Raw genomic sequence first — 17,691 nt, 5'->3', positions numbered from 1 at the left:
CAAAGAAGTTCTTCATATCTGGTCAGTGTTTTTGTTTGTTTCATTGCCTGTTGGTGTTTTGGATAGCACTCAAAAAAATCTTTCTTAAAATTTCCATCTCTCTGCTTACATCACTATTCTTATAATGCTGGCTACTGGATCCGTTGGAACGGTCATCATACTCATAAGAGTTGCTTTAAATTCCCAGACTGATAATTCCAACATCCCTGCCATAACTGAGTCTAGTTCTGATGCTCGATCTGTCTCTTCACACTGTGCTTTTGTCTTTTACTGTGCTCTGCATGCTTTTCTTGGTAGCCAGAGGTGATGTAGTGGTGAAAAGGAATAGCCTTTTCACGTACACACCTCCAGGTGTGTCGGGAGGCACAGCGTTCTGTAAGTCTTGGTTTTCTAGTGAGTTGGTGCCTGGAACTGGGAACTTTACAAGGGCTTCTCAGGGTTCCCTCCACTTTAGCTGAGAGACGGTGGCTGGAGGGCACTGGGGGTGGCTGTTTCGTTGCCCATGTCAGTCAGGGTCTGACTCCCCAGCAAGTAAGGTTCTGGTTAAACAGTTTGTCTTTGAGCACAGCTTGTTAAGAAGAACAGAACGCTCTTAATATTTCAGAATGGTTCCTTGTCCTCTTTCCCTGCCAGAGCAGGAGGCATTTTTCCCCCCTAATTTTCACTGTAAGAAACTGGTAGAGCTCCAGGAAGTAAGATCACAAGAGTGTAGGAGTCCCTGGACACTGGTTCCCCTTGAGTTTGTAACTCTCAGGGTTGTGCACACTGAGCTTCCAGCAGTTTCTCAGATATGGTTCGGGTTTCCCTCTCTTGTCACTCCTGGTCCCTGTGGTTCCCAGGGAGGTTTCTGCTGCAAGTCAGTTGGGATTCTCTGTATTCACCCGCCATTGTCTCCATTTCGCCAGGCAGCAGTTTGCCCGGTGACCTCACTTCTCTTATGGATCTGAAAAGAATTGCTAATATTTCAATCTATTCAGCATTTTCCTGGTTGCTAGGATGGAGTAGTAACTTCTCAGCTTCTTACATGCTGGAGCAGACTCCAGAAGTTCCACCCAGATGTTTTGAGATGTAAAGGAAGCTAATACATACTGAGCACCTGCCCTGAGTCAGATGCTCTACCTGATCCGTTTTCCATTTACTCCTTTCAACAATCCTATAGGGATAGGCCTCATTCTCCCCATTTTGCAACTGAGAAGTCAAGACTTGGAGGCAGGAGACAGCTGGCCCAGTGTTCATGTATTCTCGCCCACTCCACAGCCCATGTCCATCCAACTATGTCCTCATGCTGAAAATGAAGGAGGACTCAAGGGCAGAAACAACGTATGCATCAAAACCCATTTCCCATGTTTATAAAACCAGCTCAGACTATCATATTTATGGATAAAGGACCCTTTGTCTGATTTTATGCTAAAGATATCGGTGTTGGTAAAGCCCCCGGTTTTGAGTTGTTAGCATACTGCTAGACAAGGGCTCGGCATTTAATAAATTCCTGCTGAATAAATGAATGAACGAGTCTTCCGTCTCACCAAGGAATTCTTTTGCTGGGTCTGGCACTATGCTAAGTGCTTCGCATTCCTTATCTCATGTAATCCTCTTAACAATGTAGGAGAGGTGCAATTATTTTTCCCACTTTTACTGTCAGAAAAGGAACTTGCTCAAGGTCACAGAACTGTGCTTGTCAAGGTGGGGCTCAGCCCAGGTCTGCCAGGCTGCACAGTTCTTGCTCTTTATCTGGGCCGCCTCCCGATGGGTGGATGGGAGGGGCGTCCTTCCCATGGCCTCCTGGGGTTGGCCCGCCTCCCAGTGATATTCCCTCTAAGCCCCTGGCACCCACTGCCGGGCATGTGCATCGGCTCCTCAGGCCCCCACATGCCTTCTCACCCAGCAGGCTGCCCCCAGACTCCAGCCAGGACCCTGCAGAACCAGCTAGATTAGCCAGTCAGGCTGAGGACAGGCTCAAGGGCTCTGCCCAGACTGACTCACAGCATGGTCCAGGCAAGCGTGGCGATGAGGAGGCGTTTGCCGTCTCTGCCTGGGGTGGACATGATCCCTTCTTCTTTTTCCTGCTCCAGAATGCTGGAAAGACAGAGCACCGGATTACAAGGTCAATGTCTGAGCCTGTGACAGGAGTCATCCTTACCAGTTGCTGGCTGTGTCATCCTGGGAAAACCTCTTAATCTCACCAAGACTCAGTTTCCTCCTCCATCAGCACAATAATCACCATAAGGATAACAATCTCTATGTCTTGGGCTGTCGTGCTAACTCAGTGAGAGCAGGCAGAGGAAGAAGGTACTCTGTAAGGTGTGCTTTGACACTCCCTGTAAGTGACTCAGGTCCCAGAGCCCGGGACATGGGCTTTGCTACTCCGTGCTACACCCCTTCCTCAAGGGGAAGGGGGTGTCCTTCATACATCGAAGATATCCCAGGAGCTGGTATTCTATCTAGGTGTGATTTCTGACTGCAGTGGTTGAAATAGTAGGCAGTGGAAGATCTACACCATCCTAAGCTCTGCTGGCTGGGGTCACCTCCGCGGAGGAGTGGGGTTGGCAGCCTCTTTGAGGTCCCCACATCTTGAGAGACGTAAGCACACTCAACCTGTCCTTGCTGTCCTTGGATGTCCATGGATAACTCTCTCTCTACTTCCTGTACAGGTCCACCAGTCCCTCTCTTTCCTTAGAGGGCAAGGTGACGTCATTTTGAATGACAGAGGGTCTTCATCCCTACTAATCGTGACAAGACCTCTGTGGTGCCTCTTCTCCCCTGGGATAGCCAAAGGTCTGCTGGGAGCAGCAGTGGATTGGTAAGAATTGGTTAAACTCAAACTACATTCCTCCCATGCCCTCCAGATGCATGGAACCCCCCCACCCCCCTCCCCAAGTTAACTAGTCTTCCTCCTGGACCTCCTTCTCCACAAACTTTTGCTCAGATAGTCTGGCCGTCAGGGGCTGCTTGGGCAACAAAGTCTTCTGCTCTGAACCGAGAAGTTTAACACTTGACGTCTGGCACAGGATAGAGACAGCGCTGTGTATAATACGGATCTCCTCATGGCCCTCCCCACAAGGCTTGCTCTTTCGAGAAGGCATTTTCTTATTTCCCCTTGTTAAGAGGTAGGATCAGCCAGGGACATCCCTTGGTGTTGAAAAGTAGCTCTGAGGATAAACGTTCTGAGATCCTACTAGATTCTATTAGATCTATCAGACAGTATGCAAGCATCCCTCTGGGATCTCAGTCCAAAGACAGTTGCCAAATATCCCAATGGTAAGTCAATATTTATGATCATGTTTGCAATTAAATGTGTGTGTGTGTGTGTGTGTGTGTGTGTGTGTGTTTCTATTTGTGCACACCCCAGCCACAAGTTACCAGAGGATCCTTTATTGCCTCCCTCTGTTGGGGTCAGTGACTGAATCTCCAATGCCATTGCAGGTTAAAACACAAATAAAATGAAATACTTCACCTGTTAAGTCTGAATACTTCTTTATTTCTACTTTTAGGCAATAATCTTTCTCCTGTTACTAGGAATTCGAAAACGGTTGATTAAACCATATATTAACATCCAAAGGAAGAAACCCAAATTTATCTTTATCACTTGATCAAAAGTATTTTACATTCCTAGCTGACAAAACACCGCACTAATACTATCAATGCTCAACACGGGCGTCTGGATATTAGTACGTGATGGTGGTGGGCGAGAGTAGCTAGCTCAGGAAAGAGGCTCAGGAGAACAAAATGTCTAACCAACAAATATTCCTTTGAAGTACTCACTGAAAATACTAACAGTTTTGCAACTTTAAGATTGTTATCTTAGGACCTTATTTCAAGATTCATCAAGATCATAGAATTTGCAACTAGACGGCACCTGAGGGATCATCTAGATAGTTCCTGATTTCACAGATGAGTACACTGGATTTGTATCAGCACTAAATAAGAAAAAAAAAATTCAAGAGGAGGCTTGGGTATATATATATATTTGTTTTTAAAGACACCCTGAGCATTGTTTATTCATTCAGCTAAAATATACTGAGCACCTTCTATGTGCAGACACAGTACTAGGCACCAAGGATACTAGGGAAAGACATGGTCCCTGTTTTCAAGGAACTGAGATATACTAATAGGTAGGTATTACCATTCCCATTTTCTAGACGGGAAAACTGAGGTTCAGAGAGGTTAAGTCCAAGATCATATGGATGGATAGTAACAAGAAAGCAGGAATTCAACATGTGCCTATTAGACTGTATTATTTTTTTCTTGACTACATAATAAATTACCACAAACTTAGAGCCTTAAAACAATACCCATTTATTACCTCACACTTTCTATAGGTCAGAAGTTTCGGCCTGGTTTCACTCCATCCTCTGCTCAGGGCCTCATGAGGCTGAGATCAAGATGTCAGCCAGGACTGCAACCTCAGATGAGGCCCAGGGCCCTCTTCCAGGCTCCGTGGGTAGCAGAATTCAGTGCATTCTGGCTACAGAACCGAGGCCCTCAGTTCCTAGGGACTATACACACTTTCTGCTTTGTGATCCCCTTCACAACACACCACATTACTTCTTAGTGGCCACCAGGAGAGCATCAATGCTGCTTCATGTCTCTCGCTCCAGAGATGGCCTGGATTTTCTTTAGAGGTGTTCATCTGATTAGGTCAGGCCCACTCAGGATAATATTTCTTTCAGTTAACTCTAAGCCAGTCTTTAAAAAATTTTTTGTTTTATTAATTTTTTTCATCATGATAAGTGTCCTCTTTAATCTCTATCACCTATTTTACTCATAACCCCACCTATCTCCCCTCTGGGAACGATCAGTTTGTTCTTAGAGTTAAGAGTCTGTTCTTTGGTTTGTCTTTCTCTATATATATTTCTTTTTCCTTTCCTTGTGGTTTTATTTCCTAAATTCCTCATATGCCTGAGATCATATAGTATTTGTCTTTCTCTGACTTATTTCACTTAGCATTATACCCTCTAGTTCCATCCACGTTGTTGCAAATGGCAGGATTTCATTCTTTTTAATGGTTGAGTAATATTTCATTTATATCTGTACATATACATCTTCTTTATCCATTCATCTATCAGTGGACACTTAGGCTGCTCCCATAGTTTAGCTATTGTTGATAATGCTGCTATATACACAGGGTGCATATATCCTTTTGATTTAGTGTTTTTGTACTTTTAAAGTAAACACCCAGTAGTAATTACTAGATCATAGGGTAGATCTGTTTTTGATTTTTTAAGGAACCTCCATATTGTGTTCCACAGTGGCTGCTCCAGTTTGCATTCCCACCAACAGAGCTGGAGTCTTACTTTTTCTCCATATCCTTGCCAACACCTTTTGTTTCTTGTTTGTTGATTTTAGCCATTCAGACAGGTGTAAGGTGGTATCTCCTTGTAGTTCTGATTTCCATTTCCCTGAAGAGTAACTTTTCATGTGGCTGTTGACCATCTGTGTATCTTCTTGGGAGAAATGTCTATTCTTCTCTTCTGCCCATTTTTAAAAACTGAATTATTTGGCTTTTGGGTGTTGAGTTGTATCAGTTCTTCATGTATTTTGGATATTAGCCCTTTATAAGATATGTCATTTGCAAATATCTTCTCCCATTCAGGGGGTTGCCTTTTAGTTTTATTGATTGCTTCCTTTGCTGTGCAGAAGCTTTTTATTTTGATGTAGCCTCAATAGTTTATTTTTACTTTTGTTTCCCTTGCCTCAGGAGATGTATCTAGAAAAAAAGTTGCTATGGCCAATGTCAGAGAAATTACTGCCTATGCTCTCTTCAAAAATATTTATAGTTTCAGGTCTCACATTTAGATCTTTAATCCATTTTTTTGAGTTTATTTTTGTGTATCATGAAAGAAAGTGGTCCAGTTTCCTTCTTTGGCATGTAGCTGCCCAGTTTTCCCAATACCATATTCATTCCTTCTTTGTTGAAGATCAATTGACCATATGCTTGTCGGTTTATTTCCATGTTTTCTATCCTTTTCCACTAACCTATGTGTCAATTTTTTATGCCAGTACCATACTGTTTCAATTACTACCCAGAAGTAGTAATATAACTGGAAGCCTCGAATTGTGAGCCTCCAGTTTTGTTTTTCTTTTTCAAGATTGCTTGGCTATTCAGGGTCTTCTGTGGTTCCAGGCAAATTTTAGAACTGTTGTTGGTTTTGTGAAAAATGCTGTTGATGTTTTGATAGAGATTTTTGTTAAATCTATAGGTTGCTTTGGATAGTAGAGACATTTTAACAGTATTTGTTCTTCTAACCCATGAACATAGAATGTCTTTCCATTCCTTTGAGTCATCTTGAATTTCCTTCATCAGTATTTTATAATTTTCAGGTCTCTCACCTCTTTGGTTAAGTTTAGTCCTAGATATTTTATTGGTTTAGGTGCATTTGTAAATAGGATTGTTTCCTTAATTTCACTTTCTATTCCTTCACTAGTAGTGTATAGGAATGCAACAGATTTCTGTACATTGATTTTGTATCCCGTGACTTTATTGAGTTCCCTTATCAGTTCTAGTCATTTTCTGGTGGACTCTTTAGGGTTTCCTGTATATAGTATCATCTTGTCTGAAAATAGTGAGAATTTTACTTCTTCCTTACCTATTTGGATACCATTTGTTTCTTTTTGTTGTCCAATTATTGTGGACTTCCAATACTATATTGAATAAAAGTAGTGAGAGTGGACCTTCTTGTCTTGTTCCTAAAGCTCTCCATTTTTCCCTATTGGGTGTGAGTAGATGGATGTGGGTTTTTCATATAAGGTCTTTTTTTTTTTTAAAGATTTTATTTATTTATTTGACAGACAGAGATCATAAGTAGGCAGAGAGGCAGGCAGAGAGAGGAGGAAGCAGGCTCTCTGCTGAGCAGAGAGCCCAATGTGGTGCTCCATCTCAGGACCCTAGGATCATGACCTGAGCTGAAGGCAGAGGCTTTAACCCACTGAGCCACCCAGGTGCCCCATATAAGGTCTTTTTAAATGTTGCAGTATGTTTTCTCTAGACCTACTTTGCAGAGGGTTTTTATCATGAATGGATGGTGTACTTTGTCAAATTCTTTTTCTGCCTCTTTTGAAATGATCATATGTTTTTTATCCTTTCTCTTGTTGATATGACATATGTTGATTGTTTTGATCCCATTTGATCATGGTATAAGATTTTTTAATGTATCATTGAATTCAGTTGGCTAATATTTTGCCAAAGATTTTTGGCATCACATTCATGAGAGGCATTGGCCTGTACTCTTTTCTTGTGGTGTCTTTATCTGGTTTTGGTATCAGGGTGATACTGGCATCATAAAATGAATTTGGAAGTTTTCTTTCTTTTTCTATTTTTTTGAAATAGTTTGAGAAGAATAGGTATTAACCCTTCTTGAAATGTTTGATAGAATTCACCTGTGTACCCACCTGGTCCTGGACTTTTTTTTTTGGATGGGGAGGAGTTTTTTGATTACTGATTCAATTTAATTGTGGCAATTGGTCCGATGAAATTTTCTGTTTCTTCCTAATTAGTCTTGGTAGATTATGTTTCTAGGAAACTCTAAACCAATCTTAATTACATCTGTAGAATCCCTTCACCTTTGCTATATAACCTGACCTATTCATTCTAGTAAAATCCTGTCATATTCACAAGTCCTGCCCACATTCATGGGTAGGATGTGTACACCAAGGGGCAGGAATCTTGGAAGACCATCTTGGAATTCTGCCTCCTACACAGATGTCAGTGCTCACATATTCTTTAAACTACTTAATTCCTTGCCCCAATGTTATGGGTGTGGGTTCTGGGCCTAGGAAGACATACCAAAAAAAATCATATGATGTAAGTGCAATGAAAGACCTGTATACAAAGTAGGAAGAAAAAATGGTTTACTATGCATAGGTGGTGAAATCGGTGGGGAAATATTTGAGGGAAACTACAAGAAGTGGTATTTCACCTGGCTGTTTAGGAAAAAATAACATGTCTTTGCATTTTTGTCTCCACCACCTAGCACAATCTTAAGGCACCCAGCAAACCCTTGTTTGATAAATGTTTGTTAATGTGAATGGCCATGTAAGTGTTTCCTAGGCAGAGAAAAGGAAAAGAACATTCTAGGTAGATGTAATTTCATGTATAGAGGCCCAGAGATTTGAAGTCACATGTTATATTCAAGATCAGTGAGAAGACCAGATTCTTTAAACATGCAAGGTAATATGTGGCAAGAGAAGAACCAAACAATGGGACCAGAACATGGAGGGCCTTGAATATTGTGCTAAGGAGGCAGGACTTTATTTGTAAATAAAGGGGAACACTGGAGAGTTTTTCAAAAGTGAAAAGAATGAGATTTGTGTTTGAGAAAGTTAGAACACAGTATGAAGACTGATTTGGGGTGAGGATTAGAATGGGTGAGAGGGAGGATAACCCAGGGCTGTAGAAGTTAGGGCTGGGTGGTCTCGTAGTACAGGTGAGGAAGGGGGAAGAGCTACACTAAGATAATGGCAATGTGATGGAGAAGAGGAATGGCTTCTGAAGCTGGGAGCAGATTTGACAGAACAGCATGCCTGATGGATTTGAGAAATGAAGGAGTCATGGAGGATAACCTGAGAATGACTCCAATTTAGGATGTGGGCAAATGGTGGGACCATCAATTGAGCTTGAAGTCTAAGAGAAAGAATACTTTTGGGGAAGAGAAGGAAGGGTTAGTAGTGATGGTGGGAAAAGGGTGGCTGTTGATAACAAGGATATTTGGGGACTTGTTGAGTTTGAAGTACCTGTGGAATATCCCAGCAGAGAAGTCCAGATAGGGACAGTTGAGCTCTGGAGCTCAACAGAGCTAGATACACATTGGAGTCTCCAGCTCCTGCGTGAGCCATCAAGTCCAAGCAATGGATAGTCACAGAGGGACAGGGTGTAGAGTAAGAAAATAAAGAAGCTGAGGATAAAACCATGAGTCCCTAGCTGCAACGTTAAAGGAAGAAAACACGAGCTGGAGGCAAATGCTCGTGAGACTCTGAGGGGACTGTGGCTTTGGGGATATATAGGGCAGAATACAAACAAGGAAGAAAGGAGGGGCTGCTTCATCATCAGAAGGAATTGTGCCCATGAAAATCTTTGCTGGTATTTCACTGGCTTGAGCTGTAAAAAATACAGAGAGGGCAAAACCCACCACACCATGCGTAATTTAAACAAACACACAACTCTAAGTAAATTAGCTGGTAGAACAGACTGTTGCAGATTTCTTAATTGGATTAGGAGATCCTTGTTTTAACTGAGGTCTCTCTCCTTTTTTTTTTTTTTTTTTTGATGAAAAAAAAAAGAACTTTGAATTAAAACACATTATTCTCCTTTGATCTCTCTAATGAAGAGATTTGACCCAAGTATTCATCAGCCCTTAATGAAAATCAGTGGTGTTCCTGTTAAACTTTCCACGGTTTGTTTTCTCATAACTCGAAGAACAAAAGAGGATCTTTCATAAGATCATCAAGGGTAAACAGAATTTCCCAAGAAGAGAAATCACTGTGGAAAAACAAAATTTTAAAAAGGGACAGATGCATTTCTGTTCAGTTTTCCTTTGCCTGTGCTCAGACCACACCAAAGAAGCAACAAATGTCAGGAGTTGCTTGGCCCCACCCAACCATGGATGTGCCTCAGACTTACCCAAAGAAGGACAATATACTTAATTGGAAAATATATATAAAGATAGAATCAACCTCGTGCATGTCAATTCATCACCATCTCAGACCTCATTATCCAGAGCGGCTGCCCAAGGATAATGAGTTAGTCAAGGCCCAGTCTCACTAAAAGGTAGAGATTCAAGTGCCAAAAAGTAAATCTCTCCCTGCTCTCTCTTCTGCTCCCTGGAGTCTGATGTCTTGCTGTGTGGCTGGGCAGGTATTCACATTCTTGGTGACTTGGAGGAGGCAGAAGCTTTGGCAGCGAGGCAATAACACGCACCACACAAACACACTCGTTTTGGTCCTCTCCAATTCCCTGAAGCAGACTTGTTTACTTCAGTCAGAATGACAGACCTTTATGTTCTAGAATGAGGCTGAGAATGTTTCTGTGAAATGATCCTAGCTCTCTGCTAGTTAGCAAGTGGCTGCTGTGACTGGGCTCACAGGGGATGACAGAGGGGTGAGAAACTTGAACCATGGGCCAATGACATGAGAAACAGAGACCTACCCAAGGACAGAGGAAGACCCAAAGAAGGATGGCCGAGACAGCCAAGGATGGGAAAGGCCAGAGCCTGTCTGAACAGAGGGCCCAGGCCATTAGCCCATGAGTCAGAGCAGAAGGGAACCAAAGAAGAAAGCCCATGAAATTGGAAAGAATAGAAAAAGACAAGGTATTTTCTTAGAATGAAAAGCCACACACTCTTTTCCTCCCCTCCCCAGCCTGACTAGCACTCTGCTTTCTGAAGCTCTTGAGAAAGGTGTCCCAATACAGAAATGCTCTCTGGTCTATCTGTTCATAAGGAAACCAGTTTATCATTCCAACTGAAAATGTATGTGAATGTCAGCAGTAAATTGTTTCTTATGCAGAAGTGAAGTAGTTTGGGTCTGAGTACTTTTATCCCCTGCCATGGGGACATTTGAAGTTAAAGCAGAGGTGAAAATGTGCAATGGTATGAGCACAATCAAATGGGGCCCAAATCCTGGTCCTATACCACTCACTTATGGGATGACTTTGGCTAGGCACTTAATTTTTCTCAAACCTCATTCTTCTCATCCATATAGTGGGAATAGTGATATCCCAGACCAATAATCCTGTATCAGCAATTCTGAAACCCCAAATCCTCTGCAAAACAGAAGAGAGTTTTTAAAAAGCTTACAGGAAATTCAGTTGCCCCAAAACCTGATCTGAATTGATGTGACACCTTGTATAGTCTTAGTTATCCCATCAAACATGATTATCCATATTTTTGTTGCAGAAATATTAATTTTTTGATGATGGATGCTGCCCCATGCCTTTCTAGGGGATATTTTGAAAAATGTGGAATATGCAGATTTGTCTTTCAGAAATCTGAACAATTTGAATTCTGAAGCCTACTGGGGATCTGGATAGAATCTGGATATAATGTATGTGAGATGCTTGTCACATTGCCTGGCACTCCATAAATGCTCAGGAAACATAAACTAAACTATATTATTAAAAACAAACACACATATAAAGAAGGAATGATTCTGCTCTTGTTCTTGGCACTCTGGAATTCACTCTGGAATTCCCCTTCCAGGGGAAACACAAGACTGAAGCTCTGACTCCCCTTCATCAGCCCAGTCGGGAGAACCCACATTGGACAAGGAAAGTACCTCTGGTGGGAGGCTTATGCACCATGTTCTGGTTGGTGCTATGGAGTTGACACCAAGAGCGTAAAAAGCCAAGGAAGAAAGTTCCAAATGCACAACATCCAAGCATTACAAGAATAGGGAACAAAAGAAGGTTGTGGGAATTGCTGGGTCTCAGTTTCTTCATGTGTAAAATGGGCAAACAGTACATACCAAAAAGTTCCATCACGGTGGCAAAGCACTCAGTGTGGAGCCTGGCACAGAGAAGATGCTCGACAAATGATAGGCAGACAGGTGCCTGTACCCACCGTGGATCGTGAATGACAAAGAAAGCTGAGGTGATGACCCGGTCCAGTTCTGTCTGCCCTGAATTGGCCAGGGTGCCCACAAGGAAAGATTAAAGATTTATCCCTCCTGTGAAAGTGAGGCAAAGAGGGCCAAGCAGAAGGGGCTAGCATTCCTTGAAGAGTCCTAAGCCCATGGTGGACGGCACTGAACCTGGCTTCTTCTCTGCCCATGAGGTAGTCACCTGGGCCTCTTTTGGGGACCTCTGATTCAGTAGGACCATGGTATACCATCAAATGTGGGGATTACAAGGTGATTTGTGGACACACAGATAGTCAATAAAGCTCATTCACTCCCTGAATCTAAGTTTTAGCAGGATTTCCGAGTCCCAGTTTGACTCTAAGTCTTATAAAAGGACTAATTTTAAAGTGTACTCAGGAGAAAAGGGTTTTTTTCTGTCCAAGTGAATCCTTTCATGAAGGAGACCATTCACCCAAATTATCACCTTGTCCTCATATGCCCGCATCAGCACACGAAAAGTAAGCAGTATTTGTTACAGAGGGTGGCCTCAAGATTATCCATAGCCAATGCCTGGTTTTCTGTAGTTAGAGACTTTGACCTACGTAATCACATTTTTTTCAGACCTGAGCCATGGGGCTTGAGAAATGTCAGGTGTGAGATGTTCTCAACTTTGTGGCATTCCTAAGCACAATTATGTTCCACTTTCTGTCCATTTTGACTGGAAGGGAGGATCTTCCCCATTCCCACCCTCTTATAGACCTCAGGACCCAGCTTCTCATTCCAGGTGAGTCACAGCAGTATTGAGAACACGCCTTCACAGAGCCTGTCCCCCACCCCAGCATGAAGAGGCTTCCCGAACCATCCTTTGAATGGTGCCTGTCCCTGAAATCACTCCCGACCCTTGAGAGCAAGACGGAACAACAGGCAGACAGGCAGCATGACCAGCAAGGCTGGGGCAACTGAAGAAGGGATGGAAAATAAACACAAGAGAGAGAAAAGGGAATTCTTTTAGAAATAATTTGACATTTGATTAGTTTCTTAAAGCATCAAAGTATAAAATATTTATGAGTCCATACTGGTATGAATAAATGACCAAAAAGCATTTACATGTAGGAGAAAGGACATATCTTCCTTATAAATAAGAATTCCATTTAATACATGTGGAAAAAATGAAGAAATCAGAAAATTGCCACTAGAATACCACGGTAACAGAGCTGCAGGCAATCCACTGATGGGAGCTAAAATTAGCAGGCAAACTTTGAAGAGAAACTGGATATTTGCATAGTTTCAAAGTAGTCTTCTCATCATAATTATTAATTACGAAGAGAAAAAGAGTAACTTCACAGTGGGGAATCCCAGCAAACACCACCCTATCCAAATGATTGAGGTTCCCATCATCAGTATTAAGACACAACAATGCATGTAAAGAAAAGTAGGCTTGCCAAAAATGCATAATTTCAGCTCAACCATAAGAATACGTTGAAGCACCTCGAATTAAGCCACGTTCAGCAAAATAACTAATCAGTGCTTCCAAACTGTCAAGGTCATAATCGGCAAGGAAAGACAGAGAGAGGGGCTGTCAGAGATGGGCTCCCACACTACCCCTGGCCACTAGAGGCAGCGTGGGGTTATCTGGATTGGGGAATGGACCAGGAAAAGGACCCTTGTGGAAAAGCTGGTGAGATGGAAACAAAGTCAGTCACTTTGTTAATATTGTCCTTGTTTTAATTTCTGAATTTTGATCATTGTACTGTGATTATTGCTAGATGTGAAATTTGGGGACGCCAGGGAAGCCAACAAAGGAACACTCTGTATTATTTGTGCAAGTTTTTTCAAAGTCTAAAATTATGTCAAAACTTTTTTTTTTTTTTAATGTCAAAACTCCGTGCATTGTTGAATAACCAATTTGGTATTATTTCTATTGTGAATTCCATATTGGGGATGGGGGAGAAAAGATGAGGTACTATGTCCATTTCTAGGCTCAGGGCCTGGAAGTACTGCTCTGGGCAAACTGGCTTTGTCCCTGAAAGGTCACCAGGCAGTTCGGTTCCTCACCCATCCCATTTCTTCCCACCTCAGAGGCCAAAAGAACCTAGAAACACCTGCTACTGCATCACCACACCCTCTTCCAGGAGCTTGGGCCCCTGACCCCCAAGGGTGTGGCCCTACTTTGTGGTGTCACTAGGGCAATCCCACCAGACTAGAACATTCCACCTGAATTCCAGAGACAGGCTTGGGGGCAGGTCATTTCCTTAGTGTAATAAGAGAACCTGTTTTGCAGGCTGTAATAATTAGATGAGATAGTCTGTGGTACAACACAGGCAGATCTTGAAAAAATTATAGGAAGTGCAATAAACCAGACACAAAAGGATAAGTATCCTATGATTCCACTTATAGGAGGTACCCATAAGAGGCAAATTCATACTGGCAGAAAGAACAGACATTATTACCAGGGCCTGGGGGAAGGGAGAGATGAGGGCTCCCTGCTTAGTGGATACAGAGTGTCTTTTGGGATGGTGAAGTTCTGGAGACGAGTAGCTGTGACGGTTGGTCTTAAAACAGGATGAATGGCCTGAATTGTTCACTGAGAAGTGGTTACAGTGGTAATTTTTAGGTTATGTATATCTTACATGATGCAAAAAAAATTTTTTTTAATTAAAAGAATTAACTGAGATGATAAAAAAGCTCCCAGAAAGCCCCGGCCTATGGCGGGTACTCAGAGACTGTTTGCTTCCTCCCTCACTAAAGTTTTAAAAAATAGAACTATCACATAGTTGTTCAATGTGATTTTTTAAAAAAGATTATCTTAGAGAAAGAGAGGGCATACATGCGAGTGGGGGGAGGGGCAAAGGTGGAGGGAGAGAGAGAGACTCTCAAGCAGACTCCCTGCTAAGTGCGGGGGCCCCATGTGGGGCTTGAGCTCAAAACCCTGAGATCACCAGCTGGGCCGAAATGGAGAGTTGGACACTCGACTGACTGTGCCACCCACGTGCCCCTCAGTGTGATTTTCCACCATGGTGGCCACATACGATTTTTATGACTAACCACATTCTTAACTCCGCAATGGCCTGGTTTACAACATTTATTTTTTGTTCTAGGCAACATTAAGACTGCATGAGGAATTTTTTTTTTAATAGTTAAGTTTGAATGTCCCGTGAGAACGTTTGTGTCTACAATAAAAGGTAAAACTAAGCTGCCTGCGCCCTTCACAACGTCGCTGGGAGGACATGTGGCCACGGCCACTGGTGCAACTTTACTAGTAAGTTTGTGGCTAGACCGCACATCTCTTCCTCAGTTAAGTCACATCCCTTCCCACATTTTCCCAGTCCCTTCCAGCCTTCTCCCGACCTCCACTGCCACGAACACTGCCACCACTTCCAACCACGGATGTCCGAGCCACGCAGGGAGATAGTTTCATACCTGGACTCCCAGATTAGGTTTGGCATTGCTTGTGTGGACATCACAGCTGAACTTGAAAGTCCCTCTTAGAGTTAGTGCTGTCTGGGCATCTTCGTGCTGCCAAGCGTGTGGCCAAACTCCGCCAGTATGCTGAGCTCCGGCTGCTGTCTCATTGCCCTTATCACCACGGTTCCCCGCTGCCTGGCAAGACTGTAACACTCAGCCTCTCCTTAAATGAGGCTTACCGTGCAGGGTCCTGGCCTTGGACGCCGGGGTGAGGTACTGTCTTGCAGAATAGTTCTGTTTGATGGTTTTCTGTGGTGGAAATTTGTATTGTTCCACATTTTAGGTTAGGTTTTGTAATCACTGATTATATAATGAATTCTGATTCTGTGCCTGCAAAATCATCTGCACTGTTAAAGACACAGGAGAGAATTCAGCTGCTTTAGAACACGCAGACATGGAAACTGCATTCGAGCCTCCCTCCTCTCCACCCTCCCTGTTAATCTCAAGAAAGATCAGTCTCACATCATACTACAGTCTGGGGGAAAATGGGATGGCAGGGACACAACATGGTACCTCTTTCACTTTTGCACAAAGAGTGGTAGATTCCAGAAGGATTTGAAATGTGCTGTTGTCAAATACACACTACCTTTAGTGGGGCTAACTCAACCTGCCTCAGTCATCTCTTGAAAGCCTTGACTTCAAGATTAGAGTTGCCTGGGGCACCTGGGTGGCTCAGTGGGTTGAGCCGCTGCCTTTGGCTTGGGTCATGATCTCAGGGTCCTGGGATCAAGTCCCGCGTCGGGCTCTCTGCTCAGCAGGGAGCCTGCTTCCCTCTCTCTCTCTCTCTGCCTGCCTCTCCATCTGCTTATGATCTCTCTCTGTCAAATAAATAAATAAAATCTTTAAAAAAAAAAAAAAGATTAGAGTTGCCAGGTAAAATACACAGCTCCCAGTTAAATTCCAATTGCAGATAAACAGTGAATCCCTTCTTAGTATAAGTATGTCCCAGATACTATGTGGGACATACTTACACTAAAAAAATTATTCATTATTTATCTGAAATTCAAATTTAGCTAGGCATCCTCTTTTTTGTGTTTGCTAAATCTGGCAACCCTCTTGAGATCAGACTCTCATCATTGTCCTATGCTCCAGGTCTGCCCTTGTGGGACTCTGATAATTCTCCTTCGGCCAAGAAGCCTGAGACAGAATGAGGCAAAGGAAGAATCTTAAGTACGCTTGGCTTTTTGTTCTTATCTAGCTCCAGGTGTCACAGATCTGCATTAAATTCATAAATAAATTAAAACCTTTCATTGGACAGCTGAGGTTTAGTTCATTTTTATCATGAAACTTTAGCAAGATTGGATTCTATTGAGAAGAAAGATGGCGTGAAGAAGAATGATCTAGGGATCAAGAGACCTGGTCTGTTACCCCAGGCAAGTGAAACCTTAAAGGGTTAGATTAAATGACCTCTGAAGTCCCTTCTAGGGCTAAAAATGTTATGACTCTAGCTTCAAAAGGTCTGAAACTGCTGAAGCATGTTATTGAAATCACAATCATAGATGGAAACATTCTTAAACATCAGGAAGTTTATATTTATGCTGAAGATTTTTAATAAGTTCCTTATCAAATATCTATCTGAGAAGAGTACAAATCTTGACATCCTCAGAACTGTTGCTATTACATTAAATATTTTATGCAAACTTTTTACTTAATTAGTATTCAGGAACAAGATTTGCCTGTCAGAATACTCTAACAGAATTTTCCACGTGTCTCATGTTCTTAAGTGATTTTGGTAAAACCCAGCAATCTAAATTGAAGACTTAAACATGGACTCAAGTCATTAGTAGTCACTATAAGGAGAGATCAATATGATCTTGTAAGAAGAAAGATATTTAATGGAAACTTTCTTTTTTTTAAGATTTTATTTATTTATTTGAGAGAGAGAACATGTGCAGGGGGAAGGGCAGAGGAAGAGGGAGAAGCAGACTCCCCCCTGAGTAGGGAGCCTGATATTGGACTCCATCCCAGGCCCCCGAGATCATGATCTGAGCTGAAGGCAGATGCTTCACCAACTGAGCCACCCAGGCTCCCCAATGGAAACATTCTTACTGTAGACCCAAAGTACATGCTGAGGGAAAAAGCCCTTAGGTGAGCAAACAATTCATTCTTCCCAAGCAGATTCAAAAGACATATTGATCACATGGTCCATCCCATATACTACTCTGGTCTCCACCTCCATTTTTATGTTTATAGCTTCCAAATCTCCATGTCCACATTTCTCCTAAGTTTCAGAACCAAATTTCCAACTCCCTGCTAGAAATCTTCACCTAGGTGTTCCACAGGCATCTCAAACTCAGTAAATCCAAAATAAAGTTCCTATTATCTTCACCCCACAACCTGCTCTGTAGATCATCTCAAACTTGGTTAATGGTATTGTTATCCACCATTGTTATTAGCACAAGCTAGAAATCTGGTAATTACCTCCACCCTCAGTCAACAGGATACCAGTCCACTCAATTCCATCTTCTAGATGTCTCTGGAATCTCTGCCCCCTTTACCCGTTCCAAGGCTATGGTCTAGTTCAAGCACTCTCTTGTGGACTCCTGCTGCGAGCTGTCCTCAGACTCTTTTCACCCATCTGACAGATCTCACATATGGCTCCAACATCCTGTCCTAAGATGGCGCTGCTCAGGACAGCTGTCCACTTCTTGGAGAAGACCATCCCAACTCTCACAT

At 42.6% G+C, this 17,691-nt stretch overlaps 1 long non-coding RNA gene across 2 annotated transcripts in view; it reads right to left on the bottom strand.

Moving 5' to 3' along the window:
- LOC132013215 (uncharacterized) overlaps nucleotides 1-15,312 on the bottom strand; it is a 37,029-nt gene extending 21,717 nt beyond the window's left edge. For both annotated transcript variants that reach the window (XR_009402921.1, XR_009402920.1), the window contains exons 1-2: nucleotides 14,971-15,312; nucleotides 1,984-2,076 (exon numbers count right to left, since the gene is read on the bottom strand). This is a non-coding gene — a long non-coding RNA (uncharacterized LOC132013215). The remainder of the gene's footprint in view (nucleotides 1-1,983; nucleotides 2,077-14,970) is intronic.
- Nucleotides 15,313-17,691: the final 2,379 nt, after the last annotated feature.

The sequence above is a fragment of the Mustela nigripes genome, chromosome 3 (genome assembly GCF_022355385.1).
Source record: "Mustela nigripes isolate SB6536 chromosome 3, MUSNIG.SB6536, whole genome shotgun sequence".
NCBI classification, from domain to species: Eukaryota; Metazoa; Chordata; class Mammalia; order Carnivora; family Mustelidae; genus Mustela; species Mustela nigripes.
The sequence above is the reverse complement of the archived record's forward strand: the minus strand, read 5'-3'. Positions and strand labels throughout refer to the sequence as shown.